This window comes from Brassica oleracea, chromosome C5 (genome assembly GCF_000695525.1).
Source record: "Brassica oleracea var. oleracea cultivar TO1000 chromosome C5, BOL, whole genome shotgun sequence".
Classification (NCBI taxonomy): Eukaryota; Viridiplantae; Streptophyta; class Magnoliopsida; order Brassicales; family Brassicaceae; genus Brassica; species Brassica oleracea.
Window position 1 is genome coordinate 202617 of NC_027752.1, and position 6000 is coordinate 208616.

Consider the following 6000-nt stretch of genomic DNA (forward strand, 5'->3'; position numbering starts at 1 on the left):
ATATGCTTCAGTATATAGAGGATTTACCGAAAAACTCAATATTTTCGTAGGGGTTAACACACAGATTTTGGGAAAAATTAAAAAAATATGACAATATTATTTTAATGCATAGTTGCATCATGCACTAACACATGATGAAAGTCAAATAGGTTTAGAACCTTTGTTGTCTCCGTTTCTCTATAGAATAACGATTTTATAGTGGTTAGTCCACCAATTTAGGGAGTATTATGAAGTTTTAATAAATTAATTGATCAAAAATTAAAATGATGTCCACGTACGATGAAATAGAGTTTAATATACATTAACACAAATGTAGAATGTGTTTAGAAATTTTAAAATAACACTAAAGATCTTATATAGAAGTTTTACCGAAAACTCAATATTTTTGAAGGGGTTAACACTTAGATTTTGAGAAAAATTCAAAAATATGACAATACTGTTTTAATGCATAGTTACATCATGCACTAACATATGATATGATGAAGGTCAAATAGGTTTGAAACCTTTGTTGTCTCCGTTGCTCTAGAGAATATAACGATTTTATAGTGGTTAGTCCACTAATTTAGGGAGTATTATGAAGTTTTACTAAATTAATTGATTAAAAATTAAAACGAGGCTCATGTACCCTGAAAGAGAGTTCAATATACATTAATACAAATATAGAATGTGTTTAAATTTTTTAAAACAACACTAAAGATCATAGACTTAAGTATATAGAGAATTTACCGAAAACTCAATATTTTCGAAGGGGTTAACACATAGGTTTTGAGAAAAAATTGAAAATATGACAATACTGTTTTAATGCATATTTGCATCTTGCAGTAACATATGATGAAGGTCAAACATGTTTGGAACCTTTGTTGTCTCCGTTTCTTTTGAGAATAACGATTTTATAGTGGTTAATGCACCAATTTATGGAGTATTATGAAGTTTTACTAAATTAATTGGTAAAAAATTAAAAAGATTCCCATGTACCATGAAAGAAAGTTTAATATACATTAATACAAATGTAGAATGTGTTTAGAAATTTTAAATCGACACTAAAGATCATAAGCTTCAGTATATAGAGCATTTACCGAAAAACTCAATATTTTTGTAGGGGTTAACACATAGATTTTGAGAAAAATTCAAAAATAAGACAATACTCTTTTAATGCATAGTTGCATCATGTACTAACATATGATGAAGGTCAAAGAAGTTTGGAACCTTTGTTGTCTCCGTTTCTCTAGAGAATACGATTTTATGGTGGTTAATCCACCAAATAGGGAGTATTATGAAATTTTACTAAATTAATTGATAAAAAATTAAAACGAGATCCATGTACCCTGAAAGAGAGTTTAATATACATTAATACAAATGTAGAATGTGTTTAGAAATTTAAAAACAACACTAAAGATCATAGACTTCAGTATATCGAGCATTTACCGAAAAACTCAATGTTTTCGTAGTTAACACATAGATTTTGAGAAAAAATCAAAAAAAAATGACAATACTGTTTTATGCATAATTGTATCATGTACTAACATATGAGGATGATCAAAGAGATTTGAAACCTTTGTTGTTTTCATTTCTCTAGGGAATAACAATTTATATTTGCAAGTCCACTGATTTAGGGAGTATATGAAGTTTTACTAAATTAATTGATAAAAAAGTAGAACGATGCTCATGTACTATGAAAGAGAGTTTAACATACATTAATAAAAATGTAAAATATGGTTAGAAATTTTAAAACAACACTAAAGAGTATAAGCTTCAGTATATAGAGCATTTAACGTAAAACTCGATATTTTCGTAAAGATTAACCCACAAATTTTGAAAAAAATTAAAAGAAATGAAAATTATGTTTTAATGCATAGTTACATTGTGTGCCGACATATGATGGCGGTCAAAGAGTTATGAAACTTTTGTTGTCTCTGATAGTGGAGTTACAAGGACTAAGAAGCACATGCGGAAGTCAGGGTACACGAGTGGGGAAAGCGGGGGAGAGAGCAGTAGTGATCAAGCTTATAGTGGATTTGAAGTAAGGGGTCGTAGATGGATCACAAAAGATTAACTTAAAACATTCAAGGAGATTATCATAAACATCGGAGATTGATGAGACCACAGGGTTTTGTTTCTCCTCAACGTGCACGGGTTTTTGCAGGTCACCGAGAAGCCGTTAAGTATTGAATATATTTGTGTACAGATTTGAAGATACATAACGTAAATGAGGCATGATTTCTTGTAAAAATGGACCTTCATGTTGGCTTTGTCTCTCTAACAAAATGATGACATGATAGTTATTCCAAACCAAGTAACTGCAGGTTTTATACTTTTCTATTTGTAAGATGGTGCATAGAACAATGTCGCCAACAGGATTGACCATGCCATATCAAAAACCTCTAAAAAAACAAAAAATCTAGCATGAAGCAAACTAGATTGACCTGGTATATAATGTCCACCCTGCCTGTTTTCTTAGCTGCAAAGATGCATCACGATAACCGCAGTGAAGAGATTCACATACGCTATCTAGCAGTGGTGATTTCGAGTTGTAACCCAAACAAAAAAAAGAGATCAATAACTAAAGCTGCAAGGTGACAAATCTACTTAGGCACTAGATAAACCTTAACACCAAAACTGCATATGCTTTCAAAGGGAACCACAAGCGTCTCTTAGCTTGGTTTCCTCAAATAGCTGTCTTCCAGTAATCCCGAGCAAGAGAAGAAAAATGTATCCAAACAAATACATAATTGGGTTTCAGTAAGTGTACACTCATGAAAAATAGTGATGAAAGCAATGTATGTTCCACATGAACGGTAAATAGACATAAAATTTTGCCCAATCGCAATTCGTAAGCCGATAATAAGATAGTAGATAGAAAATAGTTACGATTAACAACAGCGAACAATAATAAGAATCTGACAGAGGTCACGGAATGTGAAATTTTTAGTTAACAGCATGAAAAGCTACTCTTAGAGCTTACCATCACCATGTAAACGTAATGGCAACATAAACTAAATTTTATCTTGTTAGGTTGTTACATTCTTTTGAATGAAGACAATAACTTGGAACGTACAGAAAGAGAAGCGTACCTAACTGACATATATATTCTCTGCTCACAGAGCCTTCCCGCTTTAAGTAGAGAAGAGCAAAATGAACTTCATTTACTGTCTTGTTCTTCCTGCAAAAACATTGACTTTACCCTTTAGAATCAGAAAAGACTGCATCAAACTGGAAATGCATTGACTTTACCTGTTGCCTTTGTTCGAGCTCGGCTTCAAGAGCTTGGTTTTTCTCCTCAAGTTTTTTTTGGTAATACTGGGCCACACAAACCCCACAAGAAAAGGTCAATCAGTAAACAGAAAAAATAGACTTTATATGAGTGCTGCCCATGTTTAATGCGAATTTTTATTCGTAACAGAGATGTGAAGCCAGGTAGGTGAAAGATTTACTTACCTCTTTGCGCTTCTCAGTACCCTGGGCACTCGTAAACGTTGGACCACCTCAGACCCTCCATTAGAGTCTTTTCTTTTCCTTTGAAGACTTGAGACAACTGTTGCAATCAGAATTGACTCCTTCCTCTTCATATTTCTTTTGTCTAAGCCACTCAAACTCAACAGTAATGTTCATGGCAAACAAAAGAGTCGTAAAAAGTGATGATCAATAGATATCAAATAGATATCAACCAGGGCAGCCAATTTAGAAAGCCTTCTTAATCAAATATCAAGTCGAAATCCAACTAGAGATAATGGATGAGCAATTGCGATAGGCTAAAACCGGTCCTCTACACAGACAAGAGCTACGTGATCCGTGAAAGAGATCCTGTTGGGGAAATGCTGTTTGTTACGAGAGGAAATCTTATAAGTGCCACCACCAATGGAGGACGAACAGGGTTCCTCGGTGTCGTGCATCTCAAGGCAAGTGATTTATGTGGAGATCATCTTCAAACGTGAGCTTTAGATCCTCAATCTTCATCGCATTTTCAAGGACAGTTCATATGTCCTATGCATATTTGGTTGACACGTGTACAGCCCAACTCTAACGGTAAAAAATATTGTCACATGGGGCCACCTGGATTCAAGATGACAAATATTTGATCACCGACTTTGTTTAATTTTTTTTCAAATATCAACCGTTGAGATCACATCTTCCACGAATCGATATAATGCCTTCTTCTTCTATGATAAAAGCGCAGGTGATCCAATGACTAAACACCTCGCTCGATTCTAAAGAAAATTCGCAAGGTTCGATTTCCATGTACGATGACGAACAAGTTCTCTGTTTCTGTAATCGAAAGTTTCGTCCTTTAACAGATCTTTCTTTCCTCGTTAGGGTTCCCTTCCGTCTGTTCTCTCGATAAGGTAATGATGCTTACTTGGTCTTATGAGTTTCGCATACTCTGTTCTGGGTTTTGGAATTTACTCTCTGTTGTTTGTTTCTGAATCTGATTTAATCATAGATTTATCTTTCTACTAGTATTCACGTGCTTGATTTCTCTGAAGAATGATAATTCGTGAGATTTCCTTTAACCTATAATCGTTCAAACTTGTGTACATTGTTTCTTGCTTCAGTTTCCAGATTCGTAGAAATTGCCTTTACTTAAATTAAAGTTGTTCGTTCAGATTAGTGTGTGTCCTTTTTTATTACGTATGCGTATGTAAATTACAGTTGTTTTAGGGTTTTCGTGTACCTATATATACTCGGTAATCTCCCTAAACTCAAACTGAATTTCAAATAAAGAGCATTACTTTTTTTGCTCTGTTTCAGGTTATGTAATCAAAAACACCGTGGTGTTACCAACTCGATGAAATATTCGACCTCTCCACATCCCATCCGCCGGAGAGCTTCTATGGTGAACTTCAACGGCTACGTCAAAGAGTATGAGTCTTCAGTTATTTGTTTTAGTTTGCTTTGGAATCTTTACATAATCTGAGATTGCTAAAACTCGAGTGTTGTTTCTTGTTTTTCAGGTTTGAACTTCCCCCAGATAATAGTGGAAATTCACGTCATCACCATCACGGGAAGAACCGTTCGGTTTGCGTGAAATTGATACGAACGATCGGTTTGCTTCTTCATCCTCTTTGCTGTTTTGTTTTATGAAGTGTTAGTGTTAATGAAATATGGTAGACAAAAACAAATACGTAGCTTAGACTTTAGGATAAAATAGGATTTATCTACGAGGAGAAAGCTGGAAGGATAAAGAAGCCCAATACGGTAGGTCCATTAGATAATTAGGGACGGGGAAATCTTAGATATCTAAATAGCCCAATTTAGCATAAGATTAGCTCAGGCCTAGCCGAGTCGAAGTTTAGCTGGGCCTAATTGAACCCTAAAACCCCACTATCCCATATATATATCCCTCTAATCTGAAATACTTTTTTTCTCAAATAACCTTTTATATCTCAAATAACCCTTAATCTCAAACAACCCTTAATCTCAAATACCTTAATCTTAAATACCCTTTATTCTTAAATAACCCTTAATCTCAAATGCCCTTTTAATCTCAAATGCCCCCTAATTTCAAATGCCCTTTTAATCTCAAATGCCCCCTAATTTCAAATGCCCCTTTAATCTCAACTGCCCCTTTATTCTCAAATGCCCTTTTAATCTCAAATGCCCCTAATCTCAAATGCCCCTATTCTCAAATGCCCCTTTAATCTCAAATGCCCCTTTATTCTCAATTGCCCCTTTAATCTCAAATGCCCCTAAAATCTCAAATGCCCCTTTATTCTCAATTGCCCCTTTAATCTCAATTGCCCCTAATCTCAAATGCCCCTTTAATCTCAAATGCCCCTTTATTCTCAAATGCCCCTTTAGGGTTTAGGGTTTAGGGTTTAGGGTTTAGGGTTTAGGGTTTAGGGTTTAGGGTTTAGGGTTAGGGTTTGGGTTTTTAGGGTTTAGGGTTTAGGGTTTAGGGTTTAGGGTTTAGGGTTTAGGGTTTAGGGTTTGGGTTTAGGGTTTAGGGTTTGGGTTTGGGTTTGGGTTTAGGGTTTAGGGTTTAGGGTTTAGGGTTTAGGGTTT